This window comes from Mus caroli, chromosome 2, assembly GCF_900094665.2.
Source record: "Mus caroli chromosome 2, CAROLI_EIJ_v1.1, whole genome shotgun sequence".
Classification (NCBI taxonomy): Eukaryota; Metazoa; Chordata; class Mammalia; order Rodentia; family Muridae; genus Mus; species Mus caroli.
In genome coordinates, this window is record NC_034571.1 from 71219254 (window position 1) to 71242777 (window position 23524).

A 23524-nucleotide genomic window follows, 5' to 3' on the forward strand; every position below is an offset into this window, starting at 1 on the left:
GGAAGCACACACACACACACACACACACACACACACACACACACACACACACAGAGGGACCGCTGACAGGGCTGCTCTGAACATCTTCAGAAAGTTTTGGGCACAGTGTGACCATCACGTCCTGTGAGTCTCTATAAAGTCAGTTAGCTGGCTATGGTCACTCCAGAGCGGTCGGGGAAGAGTGAGGACAGAAGCCTTGTACATCATTTTCATTCTTTACAGATGGCGTTTGACTTTTGCCACTCCAAGTCAATGATGACTTGTGACATGTAGTATCTGCTCTGTCACTTTGTTCCTCACACACCGGGCAACTCTATACTGTTGCCCTTACTGGCCGATCTAGACTTGTGAACAGACAGGAAAGGAGTTCGAGGAAGTACAGTTCTCAGCATAACCAAGTAGTCCGAAGAACAATCCAGCCCAAACATTTTGATGACAAGCGGCGGGAGTTCTTTCTCTGGTGTATTCCGAAGGGCCAGATAACTCACTAGTCAAACACCTGGCCTGTCTCTCAGCTTGTCTTTCCCTTCACCATTTCTCCATACAGGATGCCTTGGGACTGCATCTTTCAGTGAAGCACTAGCAAGCATTTCAGCCTTTTAAGTAAACTCAGCCTTTTAAAATAGCACCCGATAGAAACCTGCAATGAAAGCAGATGTGTGAGCATGTGTGAGCGGATGAACTGATGGTGGGACTATGGTGATTCAAATGAGGCTCAGTTCATTTGCATGTAATGGAATTATAGGATTAATAGCACTGGTCATTTAAGAGCATCCTTATCTTTCTTCACAGAAAAAGTCCCTCTCTGAGACAAATAAAAGGGATGGATTACAGAAGCAGAGATCCTTTTAGCTAACATCTGACTTGTGACTTATGCTTTCACAAGAATATACACGTAAAGAAAACTCTGCTGCCCACCCCCCGCCCCCGCCCCCGGCACTTTTCAGAGCAATAAAAACACTGCTATAGCTGGAGAACAAGGAAAAGTCCATTACTCCGACTTACACATCTCTGCCAGGTTGAGTTTTCTAAATATTGTGATACACAGCCAGAGTGGTGAAACTGTCTTTGCTACGCAGCTCTATACACATACCCAGCTCTCTTTAATCCACCCAGTTGTCCCAGATGTCCACCCACCATTACATCTTCGTTTGACCATTTGTCTGTAAGACAGGCAGAAGGAGATGTTTCCCTCTGATGTACAAAATCTGTCTTCCAAATAATGCTATGGAAGAGAATAGCAAGCACACATGCTTTCTTACAATAAATTGTGAGGTGTGGGTTTGGGTAGCTCCTGTATCCCTGGGTAGTTTACGATTCCACTAATAGGGGTTATGTGAAAAATTTTGAGAGGACGTTTTTTTAGATAAAGACTATGAGTTCTCTGGTCTCCTTTCACTGTCTGGTATTTTTCACATATGCCTACGTCTGCGTGTGAAAGCTGTTTTAGTAGTTGCCGCCACACTGGGACCCAGATGGAAAAGGAGCTATAACAGAGTGAAGTTGAGCGACCTAATGGCTCCCTTGTAGAGACGGTTTCCACAGGGAGGAAATTGGGGTGAGACTGCCATGTGTCACAAGGTCTAGCATTTGTTATTTTAAGATGATCCTTATTCAAGATGGAAGAAGTTAATCCCACATGTAAGAAGGAGACTCAAGAGAAATGATATGTAGGCAAGAATGCTCAGAGCTATGTCAGAGCACACCAGAATTGTATCAGCACTGACAACTGGGAAATGCCATGAGGACTATCTCATTAGGGGGCAAGATCATCAGATTTTAAAGGAACCCCTTCCCCACCCAATTCAAAACAGCTAGAGTGCTCCAAGAGTCCCTGTTTGGCCCAGTTCTCTAGATTTGTCCCCTTGAAGTTGTTGATGACAGAGACGTCTTGATACAGGGACATTCTTCAATTATCCCTTTACAGAAGAAACGTCTGTGCAAATATTTAAAGTACCCCCTCCCTTCGTGCAAATTTGCCTTTAGATCAATCTGGTCTTGGACGCATGCCAGGAATAGCTTTAGCATGGAAGTTGCTGGGTGGGAAGGGTATAAGGAGGCTGCACGGACACTGCGGGGCTTTGCCAGGGACTTTAAAGCCATTGGTCCTTCCTTCCACACAGTCCAAGTGTCTCTCCCGGACTGAGAGTTCGCAGGGCAGAAAGCTTAAACATATTGTTTGTTTATTGAATGAGGCCTCCGAAGGGCACCGAGGGCCAGGGGCTTGGTCTCGCAGAGCGGAGGCCACCAGACTGCAGTTTCCCGGTGAAGCCCTCTCCCACCGCTCCATGGCCGGAGCGCTGCAGTCATTCTCGGCCTCTTTTTTTCCAGCCCAGCGCTCCAGCCGCGGCAGGACTGGACACGCGGGGGGCCTCTCTCTCCCGGGCAGGGTCTGTCGGATGACTGATCTTGGTACCCCACGGATTCCCGCGGACGCCAGGCAGGGACCAGATGGGCGCTGGAGCCCGCACGAAGGGGGCGCGGTGGGAGCAGAGCGGGACACCATGGAGCCCGCGGGAACGATCGGGGCTGGCGGGTGTTCCGGAGCCGGGGGCGGGGAGCCCGGAGCGCCGCCCCGCCAGCGCGCCCCGCCCGTGGGAGAGGAGGGGCTGCGGCGCGGAGGACCACTGGAGGCGCCGCGCGGCCGCCGCTGTCCGCGCTGGAGACCACAGCTCCGCACAGGCGGCGCCCGTCCTCCGCGCCTCCGGAGCCTCCTCCAGCCTGCGCGCCGGCAGATAGCACGGGTCATCTCCCGCCGCGACCTACGGCTCGCCCTGCAGGTAAGTGTCTCTCCGCCGCGGGGTGGATACCGGGTGCTTACCGCGCGGCCCGGGGGCATTGTGCGCGTCCAGAGGGCCGAGGACCCTGGCGATACGCGGGTGGGCAGCCGCAGCCCCAGGCCCCCAAGGCATCGCTGTCTCCAGAGGCGCCCCAGCTGGGTAGCGCGGAAGCGAGGATGACCAAATCGGTCCCCGGTGCGGTCAGAGTGGGAGGGGGTACCGGTGTCACGGTCCCTGCTCACCGCCCGCCTTCCCTTTCCGCGGCTGCCGGGGAATCCGGCTTCCTTGTACACGCATTCTCCTCTGCCCCCTTTCCCCGCCTCCCGCGGTAGTTCTTCATCCCCGATGCCCGCACCCCAGGGCCGAATGGCTAGGAATGGAAGTCGGGGCCGGGAGGACTGATGTAATTGTCAGCGGAGAACCGAACCGGTGCGGGTGAGAGCGCCCGCGCCTACGAGAGCTGACGCCTACGCTGCACCTTTCAGGGAATCCGGGAGCCGCGGGCAGTGGCCGGGCAAGTTGTGCATCGGGTTTGGTTGTGCGCGTGCACTGCGGACTGTCCTCGCGAGCACTCCTGGCTACCCCCGGCTGGCGTCCCTGCAGCCCTCTCTGCAGCCTGCGTCCACGCTCATCGCCCGAGCTCCCTTCTCCGGTTCAGACCGGGACAGGGTTTGCATTGCAGTCAGGACGTGCTTCCCCTGCGTCGAGCTTGGAGCTGCCCGCAGAACGAGTCGCCGGGGACGCTGGGGGAGGAGGGATGGGAAACCTGGGGAGGAAGCTGCGGAGAACGAATGACACCCGCAGATTTCTAAAAGCCTCTACCGTTTGCAGACGCACCGTAAGCCACGTCTTAAGCTGCTTTTAAAAGTTATGACCAGATACTGATTCTGTGACGATTCTGTGATCTACCTGAAAGGTTGGTGAAACTAGAGACCTAAAAGCTGGGGAAAGCATTACATAATGGACATGAAGCAAATGACTGAAACGAAACGGAACCCCGGGTTGCCAAATTGTTTCTCGCTTCTGGACAGAAAGTCCTATAAGGCTTTTTTAAAATAAGAATTTCCATTTTGGAGTGCCTGGGCAAGATTTAATAAATCATATATTATATCCGATTGCAATTTCTCCTAACAAAATAACATTTTGAACATATTTTCTTATATTAAAATACATACTAATTGATAGTTATGTCACAGACTTAAGAAATGTATAAGGAAATTTAAATCTTCCATCTTAAAACTATTCAACTTTGTTTTCCTCCTTTTAAGTTTTTGCATACATATCTATATATTCCTTCTCCACCCCTACCCCGTTTGCTTTGCTAGCATTTCTACAGTTTTGAGTACTGTGAGTTTGTGATGCTGATATTCCTATCTAGGGCTTGCTACAGCATTGCAGGTACAAAGACTCATAATAAATGAATCAGAAGACCTAGCAGTAACTCTGGGAGCGAGCAGGTTCCCAAGGTCGAAGGGAAGATGCTGTGTAACTCAGCTATAATCACCTACAGAGAATGTACATGCCTCATTGGGTTACAAGGAAGGCCCTGATTGGTGGAATATTATTTCTGTTATTGGCTTCCTCATTTAATATATCTTACCCAAAATACCTTTTAAGTTAATAGGATATTTTGAAATTAAAAACCTTTGCTTTTACCAACCTTAAAAATTCTTGGTTTTGTCCAGATCTTCAGTTGTTATGTCAATGACAATTATACATTCAGTGGAAGGATTGCTCTGGGGGAGACTTCTGTTTCAAATTGTCATGATTTATCAGATGTCTCTTGGTTTTAGTATGTTGAAGTTCTGTTTCACAGAGCTATAGTTCTAATTTCAGAGGATCATGAATAGATGCTGTCGTTTCTCTACTTTTATTTAACCTCAAGTGAGTTTTACTTGTATTTAAGTTAACTTTACTTTAGTAAGAAACACAGAGTCCTTCCAAGATTAAATGTTCTTTTTGGTGAGAGGTCTGTAGTGGTCCTATAGATGGATTATGTAAATTATAAGTAGACAAAAGCTTCATGTGATCACTCATGAAGTCAAGAAGACTAAGGAGGTTTCATTTTATTACAATACTTGGCTAACTAGCAGTCTGAGATCATTCAGTTGGTAATTCCTCATTAAGTTCCTACTTTGTTGAAGACACTAGTCTAGGTTCTGTGGGAGATGTGGAATATGCCAGCCCTTGTAAGGTTATATCTGCTTTAAGAAAGACAAGGTATAAATTGTTGAAAGCAGAATAAATTTTTTGTTTACTGTAAAGGTTAAGTCATATTTATACTTTAAAAATCTTAGCCAGGCAGCAGTGGCACACACCTTTAATCCCAGCACTTGGGATGCAGAGGCAGGTGGATTTCTGAGTTCGAGGCCAGCCTGGTCTACAAAGTGAGTTCCAGGACAGCCAGGGCTATACAGAGAAACCCTGTCTCGACCCCCCCCCCCAAAAAAAAACCCCACCAAAACAAACAAACAAACAAAACAAAACAAAAAACCAAAAAAGAAAACCCCAAAACAAATAAAAATCTTAGAGTAAAAAGTTTACCACTATCCCTTTGTTCCTTTTTTTTTAAATTCCTGTACTCATCACTGTATCTTCATGTTGTATGTAGCAGTAGCTAATTGACTTCCATTGCTGTACAATATTCCATCTGTGTCCTCAAACAGTGTTTCTCTGTTCTCAGTCCGTGGCTACTTCCTTTTGAAAAAAAAAAAATCACAAAATGTTTCCTTAGGCACAGGTGTAGGTGTAAACATTTCTCCCGGTGCAGATACCAAGGGATAGAATTGCTGGACTGTAGAGTTCTGTGAGTGTTTGAGTTACTAAATATTGCCACATTGTGTCTTCTAAGACTGTTGTCTTAGTTTACTCAGGGAAGCCAAGGAAACAAGCTGACACAGATAAGCAACTACAAAAGCAAACATTTCTTTTTTAACATACATGTTCTAAAATACACTTTTTATTTTTATTGTTTTAAGAAAAGCAGTGTGGTGAGCATGAAGCTTGGGATAGGGCCAGCGAGGTTGCTCAGCAGGTGAAGGCAGTTGCAAACCTGATGACCTGAATTTGATCCCTGGAATCCATATGGTGGTAGGAAAGAACTGGCTCCCACAGAGTGTCTATTGATCTCTCTACTCAAGCTGTGGCATGTATGTCCCCAAATAAATAAATGTTTAAAAAAATGTGCAGTTGTGGATCAGGGAGATGACCACAGGTGGATATAAGTTGCACATAGTGATCTTACATAGGACTGGTGGTTGTTGTATAGATAATTGTCCTATTTTTGAAAAGAAAAACAGTGCATCTTGCAAAGAACCAATGATGGTATTTTAAAATTCTCAGGGAAAAAAAGAAAACAAGGTCATTGGAACTGTCACACAACAGGCTTCTGTGGCACCAGACCCAGAGGTGTCATTTGAAGGACAAGAAGCTGCCCCTGTGTAGAAGCATGGTTTGCCAAGAGTTGGTGAAGAATGTTGGCAGGAAGGATGGGCAGGGATGGTCATGCTGGGAGGAGGAGGGCTATGTGGAACTGAGGGAATGTATGACCATGGAGGAGGCAGACACTGGCAATTTCCCAGCAGATAACTCACTCCAGATGTCCAGGGGATGATGGGTACAAAGAAGGGATCCCAGGCAGGAACCCTGGTTATCCGAGAGTTCTCAAGTTTGGAGAAAATGAAGAATTCATTTTAAATCACCGAGAAGATAAACCAGGGCTTGTGATGTGATCTTAGATAAGGAAGAGAGGAAAGAGTCCGAGATAGCTAAGTGAGGGAACTGGAGAAGCTACAGTGGATTTCAGACGTTAATTACGGAGTTAGTTCCTATCAACTTCTGTTTGAACACATAGGCTTTGGCGCTCCCAGGAGTGGTGAGGATCCTGCACTGAAGGATGGAGCCCTGCAATGTATCTCAATGAGTACGGAGAAGTCATCAGAGGAGTAGTACAGAAGACTCATTTGTATTGCTTACTTACAGATGGAACATAAACCAATAACATTTTGATTAAGATACTGTGGTGTGTCCATGTGGAAGGTGGCATTGAGCTACAGAGTTGAGGGAGTCCTGGGCTTGCAGGAGAAGGAGAAGGATGGGGTGGATGAAGTGGGAAGAGCAAATCATCCACAGTATGCAATGTGAGGGTTGGGTTCTAAGCCACCGCTTACCTGGAGCAAGGATGCTAACAGTCACTTTCCAAGGGCACAGATATTGTAGTGGGCCTGACGGATAGGGACCTTTGGGTTTGCTCTCCTAATGTTTCTGATTGAATGTTGTCAAGCATATGCACATGCACTTCCATTGTCTCATTATACCTCCTTGATAAATAAATGTACAGTCCTCTCCAGCTCTGTCATTCTAAGAGAGTCTCTGTGCTCCCCTTTGGAGGCAAGGAACTTTTTATTTGTTCCTTTGCTCTATTTCTGTTTTGACAGATTTTCCCTATGTAGTTCAGGCTGGCCTTGAACTAATTATGTGGCCCAAGCTGACCTCAGACTCAAGATCCTCTGTCTCCGCTGTATGAATAATGGGGCTAGAGCCACTCCTAGCTCAGGTTTTTATTAATAAGGAATAGTAGTACATATTGTCATTTTGGCTGCATAGGGATGTGACAAGCACCATGGATGAAAAACAACTTACAGGAGGAAAGGGTTCATTTGGGTTCTAATTCCAAGTCACACAGTCCATCATAGAGGAAAGTCAGAGTAGGAACTCAGGCAGGAGCTTGGAGCAGAGAACATGGAGAAGCATTACATGCTAGCTCACTCACAAGGCTATGCCCAGCTTGTTCTTGTACAGCCTAGGACCATCTGTCTAGGGATGGTGCTGCCTGCAGTGGGCTAGGCCCTCTTCCATCAATTAAAAATCAAGACACTCTCCCACAGGTTGGCTGATCTAGGTAGTTCCTCAGTTGAGGCTTATACAAACTGACAGTTAAAGCTAACTAGGACATGTGCCTTTTGATTTTTTTTTCAAATATATGAAGAAAATATTCAGGCAGTAGAAATGGTCATGTTTTTGTTGATGCTTGAATGACTCATGGTAAGTTGGCTCATAGATTTTTCAAGCCGAAAGGGATTTAAACATGATCTGTACGGGGGTGGGGTGGGGTGGGAGTGGGGTGTCAGGACTGCAGCTGGGTTGGTAGAGTCCTTGTCTGCCATGCGTGAGTCTGTCTTTAGTGGTGTGCAAAGACAAAACCAAACCGAAAGCAACACCCAATCAAAAGCCATTCTATTGGCGCCTCTGATTTCCAGGTTAAGAGAAGGAGGCCCACACTTAACCCCGTGGGCCCTGTAGGTAACACTGAGAAGATTTGACAAGTAACTGAATTCTGATCGTGGGAAGAGGAGGTAAAGCCTGCCCTTTACTTAAGGAACCATAAGGGCAGATGAATGAGAAAGTGAGCCAGGACTGAGATTTTCATCTTTCTTGTGATGCATATTCATGTATTTATATATCCCCCCTCTCTTGCTTTTTCTCTTTTCTGACTAGAAAATGAAAATGTGTGTATATAGTTTTTAGTGTTTACTCTTTTTTTTAAAAAAAGGATTTATTTATTTTATCCTATATGTATGAGTACTTTGCCTGCATGCATGATGCACACCACAGAAGGAGGCATGAGATCCTCTGAAGCTGGAGTTATGGATGTTCATCATGTGAGTGCTGAGAACGGAGCCAGGGTCCTCTGCAAGAGCAGCATGTGCGCTTAACTACTGAGTCGTCTCTCCAGCTCCGAGAGTTTACTTTTTTGGACAACTATAGCCCCGTGGTTTGTTCAATAGTGGGAGGGCACAGGGGGAAGTTAAATCCTCCGGAACTGGCTACTCTGTCTCTTTTCCTTGACATCCTCTTTCTTTATGTTAACAGAGACAGTCAGCTGCACTTGGGTCAGGAATAGGACCTGAACATGTAGGTTTTGTCTTGCCTTTTATAGAGGTGCCCTTCCTGTAACTCTTGAGACAGACCTATTCACCCCTTCACACCTGCAAAAGCAGGAGGAAAAGTAACACCCGTTTATTTTTAGAATCTTTTTTTTTTCAGAAGTCAATCTAAAAATAAACTTGGCCTCAATTTCCCGCTGTAGGTGCTAAACTACTTGCCCTAAACTAGAGATAAGCTTTATTTACTTATTTATACTGTGATGTTGGGGATAGAACCTGGGAATTTTTTTTTTTTTTTTGGTATGCTACGTGAGTGGTCTACCATTGAGCTACATCCTCAGCTCGTTCTGATAAATTAGTATCATATGTAATAAGTATACTCAATACCTAAGTAGCTAAAGGAACAGTAAAGTAAATATATTGTGTCATGTGTTATTTCTGGAGATGAAGTTGAAAGTCTGGACTTATTTTAAATTATGTTCATATTTTTGCTTTCTGTTTATCCATAGCAGCTAGACAAGCTTTTGCATATTCTCACCCCAGCAGGCAGCACATCTGAACAGGGTTTATTGTATAATTTCCCAGGAATAGAAAGAGTGGCACAGTTTGAATGGCATGTGGATTGTGAAAAGGCATTAATATATTCCTTTTGATCTGAGTAAGTTTCAAATTGAGGCAACACACACACACAGAGCAGGGGGAGCAGGTTGGGGGAGAGAGAGAGAGACAGACAGAGAGAGAGAGAGAGAGAGAGAGAGAGAGAGAGAGAGAGAGAGAGAGAGAGAGAAACCAATCTGCAAGGTAGGCCAAGCAAAAATGTAGGGCTCATGTTAAAAAAAAAGTCCCTAGGAACACAGGGGAGGAGGACAGAGTTGAGTCCAAGAGGAGCAGATAGTGATAGTGAAGTGGAAGGTCAGCAGAAGGGGGTAGGGGGAGACTACGGCCTCACCTGTCTTTCACTTTCAGAATGGGCCAACAGAGGAAATCAAAGTATGGACCCCAGAAGCTATGTAGATCAGGTATTTTGGAAACCACTTGGCTCTCCATTAAAATAAAGACTTTAAATATCTTGGAAGCCGAAAAAAATAAAAAAGATTTAAACAAAACAACAAAACAGCTTTACCTCCATTTGAGGAAAGATCACACATATCAGGCAGAAGATAAAATTTATCATATTAGAGACTGTTCACAACATTCTTAATGTCCAGAGAGCTCCTATGTATCAAGAAGGGAAGATGACTGATAACCAGTAAAGAAAGGGTAAAGGAAATGAACAAACCATTCATTCCACAGAAAATTAATTAGAAGTGGCACATAAATACAAAATCGTGCTTACTGCATGAGGAGAGAAATGTGAGCTTACAATACTGAATTCCTTGTATTGGCAAACATCATGATCTTTTTCATGCGTTATGGTGGCAAGGCTTTCAGTAACCAGTGAGCATCATGCATTAGAGTTAGGTGAGCAAGATGGCAGATGTGGCATCTATGGATACCATCATTTCGCATTAACTACCCAAGTTAAAAATTTACTCTAGGGGGTCGCGGCTGGCCTTTTTGTAAAGTTTCGTGAAACTCATTGCTCCTCGTGGGGAGCTTTGAGAGGCCTGGCTTTCGGGGGGGGGGGACCGGTTGCAGGGTCTCCTTTGTCCGCGGATGCTCCAAATACCCTTGGAAGAGAACCTTTCTGTTGCCGCAGACCCCCCGCCCCCCGCGCGGACCCCCGCGTGTGGGTCTTCTAGTTTCTCTGTGTGCTCGTCGCATGAAAAAAAAATTAGGGACCTCAAGGGGTTTCTCTATTAATATACTTTGCAGGATGAATTTGCATAGAAGTTTATTTTAGCATTGATTAAGGAAGGAGCATTAAAAGTTATCCTGAACTGACTAAATAATTTGGAAACAGAAACAAAATTAGATTGCTATTGAAAATGCAAAACCACCCAACGCAGTGTTGGTGTGCAAAGATCTCTAGGCTGGAAGAACAGAACAGATCAGGGCACAGGTTAGATCGTGACTGTTCATGTTAAATACTGGAAAATGACTTTTCATGTTAAATATGAACTCAAGCGCACTTTCTCTTGTAACTGTACATGCTGTTCTATAAAATACAAACAAACGAAAAAACTCAAAACGACAATTGCCTTTTGAAAAGAAAACTATGGGGTTGGGGTGAATATGGAAGGACACTTATTCTCTTGCTGTGCCCTACTAGATTATTAAGTGCAAGAATTCGTTGTCTATTCAACTGAACAAGTTTCTAGGGTATCTTTCACACTGATCAGTTTTGTTGAGTAGTTGTCAGCCATGGAACTTTTTGTAACATCGGGGTCAGTCAGTTGCTGGAAGCATATGCTTATTTCCATAAGCAGTCACTGTTACTGCTAACCTGACGGGTTAGAGGTCCACATAGGATGACACCGGAAGCATTTGTCCTTTGGAACGGATTAACCCGTCTTGGTTCTCTAGAGTTCCCTTGCTTTCATTATGGCGCTCCCAGCTAGCTGGTCTCACTGGAGACAGACTCACAGACCACGGAGTGGGACCCAGGTATGCATGGGAATAAGGAAGAATGTGGAAGGCAGTGATGGTAGAAGCCTGGGGCTGGGAGGGCGCAGAGAGTGAGACAACAGTTGCTCTGCCCAATTCTATGTAGCCATAGTAGAAAAGAAGGGAGCGTGGATGCTGTCGGTCAAGGTCTTTATCACCTGTAACCCTTCCCCCAGGGGGCGGGTTTCCTCTAGACCAGGAATCTGTAGGTTTTAATTGTCTTTGGTTCTGGGATGCATTTCTGGCCATCACTGATCCTCTCCTAACTCTCTCCATCCCTGTAAACATTCCCTGGATTTTTTTTTTTTTTTTTTTTGGTAATACTTGCTAAGTTTTTGCTGGGTTCTACTCTCTTACAGCCATGTACTTAGAGTGATTGTGTCATCACGCCCTTGTCCTCACACCCGCTAAAAGTGCCAGCTATCAAGGTACAGCCCAGCACAGAGAGGTAGTAGTACAAAGTCTATTCGTAGATCTGTTCATCTTAGAAGAATAGCGTGTGCTGGCAGGAATCTCATTGGCAGTAATACGAAGAGTTATGAGTTACGTATACCGAAGAAATGGAAAAACATGGGGTTTATCAGAGCTGCCACGCTGAAAAATGTTTTCCAAAGAGAAGTAAAATACTCTGGTCATGAAGTTAGAATTAGCTATGTATCCAAATATACCGGGTAAATAATATGCACATTTCTGCTTTGAAGACATCCTCTGTGTGTACGTGTCTTTCTGTTCCTTTCATACAAGTTTATTTAGAAATAAACAGAGGATTCAGCAGGCTTGGTGCAGCATGTTGGATGATGGGAAGCCTTAGGTGTTAAAGTTGGGGAACTTGGAGAGCAAGAGTCGGGAGAAGTGAGTGGGAAAGGCCAGAGAAGTGCCTGCCCCTGAAGAGAGGGCAGTGTAGTGACCTCCGAAGGCTTGCTTTTGTAAAAGACCGGTGGAAGAAGCTGAAGGACTTCCATTTACCTTCCCAGCCTGGGGAAATTTCAGGATGTATGCGATCCTTAGCTACCATATCTGGAATATCTATTTCCTAGTGGGATTTTGAGAGTAGGTTTCATGTGACTACATTTTGTTAACAGATTATCTAGTGTGTGTTGAATCCAGGTGAGCGCGGTGTCATGCTAAACTGGTTCACTGTGCCATTCCATCCGTTTCTTTCAGTGTTTTCCTCTGTGGAAATAGGCTCTTAGGAAGTTTTGCCAGTGTAGACCTTTTTCAGCAAAGCGGTGCATATTTGATAGGAAGAGCCCTGGAATGAGCAGCGTGGATACCCAAGTTTTATTCCCAGCTTACCTTTGCAAAGTAATCAAGCCCGGGTCAGAGATCTCTCAGATCCTGTTTCCTTGTATTAGAAATGAGTGCCTCTCGGAAGAGGCAGAATATGAGGCACCACAGAAGGCTATATTTACATTAGATGAACTAGTTTTTGTAGTTGATATTTTATGCTTATGTAGCCTAGGCTGGCCTTAAACTGCCGCTCTTCCTGCCTCTGCCTCCTGGGGGGGGGAGGTGGGGGGGTGGGGGGGTGAGTGGGTGGGGGATTACAGAGGTGTGCCACCCTGCTGGGATTCTACATTTTCCTCCCCTGTAGTGTTTTGTTCATTGATTACAGATGTGAGGTGAAACCTTTCTTTACTGATGCTGTAGATCTTAGAAAGGACTTGGAAATCAAATGTAAATTACGATTTTATTACACTCTGTGATTTTTCTTAAATTTCTTTTTCTTTTCTTTCTTTTTTTTTTTTACTCTTCTGGTTCTTTGCAAGTTAGTTTGTCTTGTCATAAGAGGAAAATCAAAGCTGGAAATCCCCAGTTCCTGGTGTGATTGGGGTCGAGGTGACTTGGTGTCACTGTTGTCCCCTATACCCTCTGACCTCCTGCGCTCTGTGCTCCTCTGGTCCAAACTTTTGTTTTGAAAATTGGATACTGTTTTGCAAGTCCAGAAGCTGTCTCTTGGCTTTATGTGTGTTGCTATTTTATTCGCTGGCAAGCTAGGGATTGAACTCAGGGCTTTGCATGCCCTAGGCAACTACTGTACCACTGAGCTATGTCCCTTACCTTTGTGGGGTTTGTATATTTTTGTTTTTTCAGAGATAGAGTCCTGCTATGTAGCTCAGGCTGGCTTTTGGCAGTATATTCTCTTGACTCAGGCCCTATCCTAAAGTTGAAATTATAGATGTGTGTCACTGACTCCTGCTTGGATTGGCTTTATTTGCTTTTAAATAATTCCCCTCCCCCACCCATGTAATTAATTAATTAATTAATTAACTAGCATCGATAATTGAACCGGTGGGTCAGGTATGTTAAGCACACAGTCTACCAGTAAGTTATAACTTAAGCCTCTTTTGAACTTCAGAATGATACAAGACCATAATATAAAATTATAAAAATGCAGAAAAGTATATTTTCAAATCTTTTGTATTGCTTGTATTGTAAAAGTGTAGTTAAAAATTGAGTCTGACCTGCAGGTGTTTTCCAAATTGTACTTGTAATTTTTTTGTTTTGTCTTTATTTGTTCTGTTTGTTTCTCTGTGTAGACCAGACTGGCCTCTAACTCAGAGATCCACCTGCCTCTGCCTCTCGGGTGCTGGCTTTAAAGGCATAGTCACACTGTCCTGCCAGTGTTGTTAATTTTAAGAACTTAAAACAGACCTTTTTCTTTGGAGCAGTGTTAACTTCATAGCAAAGTCAAGTAGAGAGAGCGGAATTGTAATACGCACGCACGCACGCACGCACGCACATGCGCTCTTGCGGCTGCTGGCTGGGTGTTGGTTCCAGTCAGTGGATCTATGGACACGTCATTATCCAAAGTCCACAGCTGACACGCGGTGTCAGTCTTCTCAGTGTACACCTGTTGCATTGTGCAGCTCTGTAATGACGGGAGCTTACCACTGTGGGATGGGACAGGATGGTTGTGTTACCCTAAAGAACTGTGCTGTCCCTCCCTGTCCCCTCGTCAACCTGCACCAACTCCTTATCCTCCTACTGTCTCTATAGACAAACAATTGTTTTGAGAATTTCTCTCTTGCCGTTTTATTGGCTTACGTTTTTATTAGTGTGCATTGATTACACATAGCGATAGACTTAATAGAGACGTTGTTATTCATGTACACCTTGTACTTTGACCATATTCACCCTCTTTTGTTCTCTTCCCCTTTCCCTAAACACCACTCCCCACCCCACTCCCCTAAACACTCCCTTTTCTAATTCTCTCTCTCATATGTGTGTGTGTGTGTGTGCGTGCGCATATATGAACACACACACACATACAATGATTTATATACAGAGTTAAGGATTTGCACATGAGAAAAGTGTGCATCATTTGTGTACTTATCTTTCTGGGTCTAGCTTACCTTCCTTTCTATTACCTTGCTTTTCTATTTCTATTACCATCTGCAGACATGCCCACCGTTCTGCAGGTGAGGTAATTTCCATCTCCCTTAGGCTGGCTGGACTTCCATTGTCCACGTATCTGGAAGTGATCGCCTAGACTGACTTCAGAGCTGTGGAGAATATTGCTGCATAAAATAAGGACATTCCCCCTTAGTTTCTCTAGGTGTGTTGGCCAGGGGTGAAATCATATGGTAGTTTTATGTTTAATTGCCTTGAGGAACCATATGCTAGTCATAACATATTTTTTAAAAATTATGTGTGTAGTATATGGCTGTGTACAGGCATGTGTTGTGGGGTGACCCTGCATGTGTATGCAGATGTGGAGGTCAGAGGTGGAGGCCAGAGCTTTCCCTGTCACTCACCACCTAATTTATTGATTTTGAGATGGAGTCTCTCACTGAACCTGGAACTCACAGACCAAGATGGGGTCTGCCTCTTTCTAATCCCATCCCTGGGTGCTAGGGTAACAGCCTGGCACCACCTCTCCTGGCTTTTGTGTGTGTACTGGGATTTGAACTCAGATCCTCAGGCTTGCATGGCAGACATGCTATTGACCGCTCCATCTCCCCAATACTGCTACTCATAGTTTGTTGTTATTTTTATTATTATTATTTTCTTGAGACAGGGTGTTACTATGTAGCCTTGGCTGGCCTGGAAATCACCATGTAGACCAGGCTAGCCTTGAACTCACAGAGATCTGGCTGCCTCTGCCTCCCTCAGTGCTGGGACTAATGGCCACCATTCTCCGCTTACCCATAGGTTTTTTTGTTTGTTTGTTTGTTTTTAGACAGGGTTTCTCTGTGTAGTCCTGCCTCTGCCTTCCAAATGCTGGGATTAAAGGTGTGCACCACCACTGCCCAGCTCATAGTTTTTAAAAGATACACAACATGTTCTTTTGAGCATGTCATGTTTAACTGAATTTTAGTTGAACACTTAGACTTTTTTCTTGGAATTATGGCAACTTGATGACTGGCCCTGTATATAGATGTTTGTATAGAACTCTGCTATTCCCTAGACTTGCTAAATCAAGGGAATATCAATTCTTTAAGATCTTTGTTATGTATCCACTGCAAAATAGTCTGTCAGATAATTCTAGCATATTTTTTCTAGTCTCCTTAATAGTGTTCATGATTTCCTGATATAAAGAACTGTCATGTGAACTGTCAGAACACAGGCGTCATGGGTTCACACACAGCTCATGCGCTAGACATTGTTTCGTGTGCTTGGTGGATAGTCAGTTAACGGTCAGTGGTTTTTTAGCTCCGTTGTAAGGACAAGAACACTGGGAGGCAAAGAGGTTAAAGAACTTGGCCAAAGTAGTTTACCTGTCTCTAATATGGGTACACTACCAGGGCTTATCTATCTCTGGAGTTGGGATAAGAGTTCTAGGTTCCTCTGTCTCACTGGGAGTCTCAGCAGTGTTACCAGCAGTGTATCTCATTGCTGTAGAAATAGCACCCCAAAGATATAATAACTAACATGACCAATGAGAATTCAGTCTTCTTTTTAAAGGGTAAATATTTAAGTAGCAAATTGTCTTCAAGTTAAACTTTGCCTAAGTCAGTTACTATTTAGAACATTGTTGGTCTTCATTGACAATTACTTAATGACAGTTTTATGGTCCTTTTTATCTTGAAAGGAAGTGGGGACAGCATGTGTCCACCATACACTGTAGATGCTGAGCCTGGGCCTTGCTGTGCTCTGAGTACAAGCTGATATCTGGTCAGCAGTAAAATGTGAACCAAATTTGCAATCCCTGTTGTGAGTAAACCAAGAGCATAAAACTCAGTTTCCTTAATCCACACTGGTGCTTCCATGTGATGTATCTAGAACCAGCATCCATTGTTGTATTTCACCATTAAAATTCTAATTTAAGCAAATAAAAATTCCCTTTTTTTCCCTCGTCTTCTGTCTTCCTCCCATGTTCTAGCCATTACTTTTCCAGACATTTGATATCTCTTTTAAAAATTTTAATCGTTTGTTATTTAGAGCGTTTGTGCATACGTGCATTGAGCACATGCACACATGTCATGGTGTGTGTGGTGTATAGGTCAGGGAGCAACTTGTGAGAGGGTGTGAATGCCTTTGCTCCATTAATATTTCTTTTGAAGACACTTCGCTATTTACTGCTAAGTGGTTTCTGAGTCTCTCTACCCACCCCCGCCAAGGAAGTAGACTGATTTTTTTTTTTTGTCTAGGTTTGGGCTGCACCCTGAGGTTCTCTGGCTTCCAGAAATACCTCAACGGAGGTGGGGGTCTCATAAATGTAGAGTCTATTTGGATTCCCCCAATTAAAAAAAACCCTCAAACTAGTGCATTTAAAGGCTTTCCCTAGAGCTAGAAACTTTTATCTGTTCGTATTCTTCACTCCCACGTTCATGTCGCCTTTCACATGCTGGGCATTCAGTAAGTGTTCTTCAATATATAATTATTGTTAATTGAGTTACATAAGTTACTCTGTACATTGTCTGCTGTTAGAAATGCTAATTATTGCTTTGTTTTATTTGTGTTTACACTTTAGTGTTTGGAAACAGAATTAAAGCAAAAATCTTTGGAATCCTGGAAGTTCCCTTAAACTTTAATAAAAACACAGAGTGCTATAAAGCAACATTGTGTGTCTAGCCTCAGAATTTTCACCCCTGGGCAGCTGACAATTATTTCTCTTTCTTCCTGTGAGAAATGTCTCTTAAAAGGTTGAGAAAAAGTTCTTTGAAGAAAATGTCTAATTATTCTTTGTGAGCTGACCAGCCGGTGGGAGATGACAAAGTTTAAGAACTCCACTTTTCAAGGCAGCAGGAAGGTTAACAAAGGTTAAATTCATTTCTTTAATCTGCAGGTACTAAAACTCTAACAGCTTCTTCTTGGTTGAAAATAGGCTATTTGACACTTCTCTGCAAATCGATGGCTTCAGTTAAATTCAAGTAGAAATCTCTTTCCTCAGACACATACAACTTTTTCAAAATCATTTGATGTGGCTGTGTGTGCGCCTGAGTGTAGGTATGTGTACTGCATGCATGCAGAGGTCACAGGAGGCTCCAGATCCCCTAGAGCTGAAGTTACAATGGATGTGAACAGTGTGGTTGCTGGGAACCGAACCCAGGTTCTCTGCAAGAGCACTGTGTGCTCTTAACCTCTGAGCCGTCTCTCCAGTCCCTTTAGATTATTTTAAAAGCCGCCTAGAAGTCATGTTATAACCTTTTCTCACTGGCGTTTGCTAGCATTGATGTGGTGACCATCTTACCAACAGGACGTTATCGATCTCATTTTGAGGGTACCAGGGGAGTGCTGCCTAGTGGGGTGTTCTTTGAAAATTGTTTATAGGTTTAAGGTCTGTGAACTTTCTGTAATAACTGGGTATATTCAGAATTCAACTGCAGCTAAAATGTCTGATCTTACCACTGTCACTGAACAGTCTTTTGAGAAGTGTAGCTTAATTCGCCTTTCCGACTTAAAGATAGTTTAGAGTCCTGGTTAGTATCCTAAAGAAAATATTGGAGAGCAGTGTTGGGAATTGTTAGACAGCTGATTCTCACAAAATGAGCTCAGAATGACAACTTTCACGGAGACGAAGAGCCAGCCTTCAAAATAACGCTTCCCTGGGGATAGCGCTGAGACAATTTTGTGACAAGCAGATGACCCAAGTATCTGTCACTACATTTTCTTAGGATCTCTGTTGAGTTAAGCTCCAGTTCTTCTTCCCAGCTCCATGCTCCCAGCAATAAAACTTAGACTCAAAATATATTTACCAATACCTTGGCCATATAGCTAGTCTCTTCTCTAGCCAGATATAACTTAAAATATCCCATTTGGTCTAGCCTACAATCTGCCCCGAGGCTGGTTACCTGTGCTCAGGTACCATGCATCTGTCCTTTTGTCTTGTCACATCTTACCAGTGAATTCCTCACCCCCCCCTACCCCCAATGCCAGAATACTTTCTCCTCCTGGATGTCCCACCTCTGTTTTCTGCCTAAGCCACAGGCCATGGGCTTTTTTAATTGACAGATGATGCATCCATACGACACACAAGATATTCTCTCTACACATCTCAGTATGTAAGACTTAATATTTGTCTTTCCAGCATTGCCCAGGTTGTGTGAGGACCTCAATGCCATCTGGTTCACTTTTCTCACATTGAAATTAGGGAAATGGAAGTGCGGAATGGGGTAGGTGTCCAAGCTAGTGCCAAACCACCAGTTGCACTGACCAGGGCACACCTGGCTTCTAAAGGATTGTGGCCTGGCTTGTGTGCACAGTAGGTTCATTTTGCAGGTATATGCTCACCATAGAAAGAATGGACGACATTCTTTCTATTCAGAGATGTGTGTCTGAGCTCACGGCTGGTCCCACATGTGCTGAGTTGCTGCAATACTAGTGCTTTCTCGGATGTGACATTAGTTTTAAAATCAGGTCACATAATAGGCAAATACAGGTAGATCCCTTTGAGAATGGCATAGCCTGAGCAGAGTGTGGATTACAGCTATTAATCCAGCCGCTCCAGTGTGCCATTGAAGCACCTGTGTCTGTGATTGGGAGCTTGGGGTGGAGCAAGGCATCTCCCCTCCTGACCTCTGTGCTGTTGTTAGTATGTATTTAATTTTACTCCCAGCATTGTTGCTGCTTTCCCTTTGAAACATCTGTTATCTTTTAAGGTTATTTAAACAGAAATTGAAAACTACGTATTTATATATCTACGATTGTATTTACCGTTTACATCATCCACCATTTCCTTTGTGCAGGTCCTTGCTTCTCTGTGGAGTCATTTCTTTTTCTGTGTAAAGGACTTAAATGCACTTGTAACACGTACATGCAGTGTGGGTGGGTATAGGGATTGGGATATTTTTTGGTCATTGTTTATTCACAGTGTTTCTCTTCCTTTCTTTCTTCACCTTGTCTGTGTTAGGGTCACCACTTACTTTCCTGTTAGGCTGCTGGAGTCCCCCCTCCCCAACCCCTTATGGCCCACTGATGCTTTTTTCTCTTAGTTTTTCACTCTTCATAGTTTCTGTTGCTATCTCGGTCTTTTCTTCCGCATTGCTTAAGGTATTATTAATTCCACCCAGAGACTTGGTTTTAAAAGTTTGACTATTACCAGTTTGAACTTGATATCTTCATTTTCTAGTAAGTCTTGGCCTTCTTGTAACTGTTCTAGATAAACTACCAAGCCAGGAACTCGAAACACCAAAGCTTCTGTGAAAGCAAGCAAGTGAAAAATTTACTACAAAGCACATATAGAGTGTTAATGATAAAGGGGCAAATGGGCAGAGTGGGCATATTTAATCCTCTTTCCATCCAAACGCACTGTACAGAGAGTTAAAAATGAAACAAAACCAGTAGATGATGTCGCCAGTCTATGTGTCCAGGTTCCTTTCAGGTCCGTAACTTGACAAACGGGAGTTACATGGGGTGGCTTATTGAAGCACTAATTTATTAACAGACATGGTGGATTTGTGGATTTCCAGAATTGTTTGTGTAATCCTCTTAAGGGCATTATACCACTAAGCAGCCCCGCTATGTGTTTGATCAGTTTAATTAGAATGATCATTTGTCGTACTTCAGAAGCGTTTGGCTCTTGGTTGTTGTGGAAGGACCGAAGGCAAAGAAGCATTTTTTTTTCGGCCATCTTTAAAGCCACAACTCAGGTTGTTAAAATATATTTACGATTGTGTTTATAACCTTTAGCGTCTTCAGATGCAGGAAGAATGTTGGCCAGTCAGGTTATACATTTAAGTTTTCCAATACTTTTTGGTAATTTTTCCATCATTTGGAGACTGTGTCAAAGGATTTATCTTGACAAGTATCTAATATTTGTTTTGTGTTGTGATGAATTATTTTATACTAGATAGGGAGGAAACAAAAACCTTCTTGAGTTCTTGCATGGCTAACACCTTTTCAATCTTGTATCAATCCAAAAGGAAAAGAGAACACGGCCCTTAATTTTGTGTGGCTGGGAATCATGAATGAGTGTGTGTGAAGGTCAGTTTTATTTTATTACTCGACAGTCCTTGTTTTCTACTGAACCAACAGGATAAAAAAGTCAGAACACAAGACAGAGGCCATGAAAACACCTGTGGCAACTGTGATATAGTCACCCGTATTTGGTTTTCTGGTTTTTAAGATGAAAGGATAGAGAATTTGACTCCTGTTAAGTCACTCACCAAACAGTCTACTTACCAAAACACTTCAATGGATGCCACTCGCCTCGCTACAGGGATCACCTTCAGTTTTAGTCACACGTGAAAGAGCCTTTTCTTTCTTTTTTTCCCCCAGTGAGAAAGTCATGTGACCGTTGGGTCCTGGCATCTGAAGGTGGCTGGCTCCATGCGTGTACAGTTATGAGTGCCGGTCGGCCTGTTCTTGACACTGTGGAAGCGTGTTTTGTTAAGATGGTTTATGGTGTGCTCATCAATTTAGATTTCTCTAATGATGCTTGCCTTTCTCCACCCCGATTTTGACAGGGTCTTGCTCTGTAGCCTGGGTCTGAAGTTCAAGATCCTCCTGCCTCAGCTTCCTGAGTGCTGGAATAATGAGCAGGTACCATCATGCCTGTTTGTCTAGTGACTGGTGTTGATGAGGTTGGCAATTGTTGGTGGTGTTGTGTCTATCTCTGAGGTATTTCCTGATGTCCATTTGTGTCCTAGGTAAAGGGTTGTTTTTCCATTTCTATGTAGTAAATAGTTTCGGGAGGTACATTGAACAGATGTGTGTGTGTATATATAATATGTATTTATTCTTAACCTTTTAACAAGTAATTTCAGTGTCTACCAGTGGATTCTGTCTTTAACAATCCCGACCCAGGCAACAGTGTTTCTACCTTCTGTAATGGTTACAGAATTCCTCTGTGGGAGAATGGGCCTCAACATATGTACATGGGCATGTTTTTAAGATTGGACCAGTGGCTATTTATTTCACTGTATGGATTATTCTTTAACAGTTTTGTTGCTGAAGATTGTTTGAGAGCTGCCTCATTTGCTGTTTGTTATGGGATTCCTTACAGTTTCAGAAAATAAAACAGCCTTTTAGGTCTCTAATCACCTCACTATTGCCTCCTTAGAAATAACCACTGTCAGGACTGGAGAGATGGTTCAGTGGTTAAGAGCACTGACTGCTCTTACAGAGGTCCTGAGTTCAAATCCCAGCAATCTCATGGTGGCTCACAACCATCTGTATTGGGATCTAATGCCCTCTTCAAGTGTGTCTGAAGACAGCTACAGTGTACCCATATACACAAAATAAATAAAATCTTTAAAAAAGAAAGAAATATCCACTGTCATTGCTTTTAGTTAGTTGCTTGATACTTACTTTTGTCTCTAAATCATATATTTGTTTTTGTAATTTATATAATTTTTTTTAATTTGGAGGAATTGCATATTTAAAAAATGTTCTAGAGCACTAAAATAATTCTCCACCAATGATCTCTAATTTCACTCTTTCCCTTCTGCCTTTTCGGTACAATTGTATTTTTGCTTACATCAACATATTTGGTTTCAGTTACTGTATACCATAAGCTGGGCAATGTATAAAGAATAAAAGTTTCATCAGCTTACTTTTCTAGAGACTGGGATCCCCAGGGGTCAGGGGCTGCATCTGGAGAAAGCCTTAACAAGGAGATAGGCTTGAAGTTAAAATAGTTTTTATAGTGGACTCAATCTTGAGGTAAGCATTAGTCTATTAATCCAAGAATGGATTTGCCAATCCATCAGGACAAGACCCTCATGATGTAGACATCTTAGAGGTTTCTCCCACCTGGTCCCACTCACCAGTTCACAGAGGGGACTAGATTGTTGAGCATCTTGAGGGGTCATTAAAACATGGCAATCGGGATTCAGTGTTTGTATTACTCAGACCACATAAATACAGTTGAGCCATGGATCAGAGCATGTTTATTGTCCTCCATGAAAGATTGTGTTTTCTTTAATAAGGGTGTGTGTGTGTGTGTGTGTGTGTGTGTGTGTGTGTGTGTGTGTAAGAGAGAGAGACAGAAAAAAGAGAAAGATGGAGTCAGAGACAGAGAGTATGCATGTACACCAGGTCACTCCAGTTTCCATGTGCTTATCATAAATTTAACTTCATCTGCTGTTATAGTTACTCTACTCAAATTGTGGTCCTTGGTCCCAGCATCTCTGGCATCACTCGAGAGCAGGTGAGAAACAGAGAAACTTGGACCCTATCCTATCAGTGACATTTTAACCAGACCCCCATCATTTATGAACACTTGGAACATAAGTGGCCTGGAGTAAGTGTCCTCTAATGATGTTTTGTCTCCAGAGTTTCTCTGAATGGGATGCTATCTGTTCTCCATGAATCCCGTTGGTAGATCTCTCCTCCTCCCTGCATCCAGGGCCCCTCCCACCTCTCTCCTGCATCAGATCTGCTGCTTCCTGCAGGGTCCTCTTTGTTTGACTCTCTGCTTCTGTTTCTTCCTTCCTTCTTTCTTTTCCTGCAGAATTTTCTTTCAGATATCTAGAGACACTTATCTTATTTAAAAGTTTTAATCTGAGTGTTTAAAGCACTCACATGGAGTTTGCTAGCAGGGCTTTGTAGAACCAGTTTGACGAGGAAGCCTGTGTCCTCTATAGCAGCCTTAATAGCTCAGGGTTTTCCTCGTTGGTCTGGGGCAGAGGGTCCCAGACTTCTACCTGAAGCCTATAGTATTTTCATTTTCTGTTAAGTAACTTAAAAGGCTTTGGAAGACACATCAGCTCTGCTCTGGTTTTTTTGGTTTTGGTTATTTTATTTTTCTATATGATTGCTGTGTTAATTGAAAAATAAAATTGCACTAAGAATAAAGGGCTATAAACAAAATTTAAGGTCAACAAAGACCTTCAAACAGTTAAGACAGTTTTGTGTGTTTCTGTTTGATGATTCTGAAGGTAGAGAAAGAGAACCCAGATGGTAGACAGAATACAATGCCAGGAC

At 43.4% G+C, this 23524-nt stretch overlaps 1 protein-coding gene across 11 annotated transcripts in view; it reads left to right on the plus strand.

Moving 5' to 3' along the window:
* Nucleotides 1–2623: 2623 nt before the first annotated feature.
* Osbpl6 (oxysterol binding protein like 6) overlaps nucleotides 2624–23524 on the plus strand; it is a 185522-nt gene continuing 164621 nt past the window's right edge. For 10 of the 11 annotated variants that reach the window (XM_029470664.1, XM_029470669.1, XM_029470675.1 and 7 more), the window contains exon 1: nucleotides 2624–2780. The gene's annotated coding sequence lies outside the window, so the exon portion shown is untranslated. Of the gene's footprint in view, nucleotides 2781–3265; nucleotides 3697–23524 lie in introns of all 11 variants that reach the window. The other variant, XM_029470666.1, reaches the window with a different exon arrangement.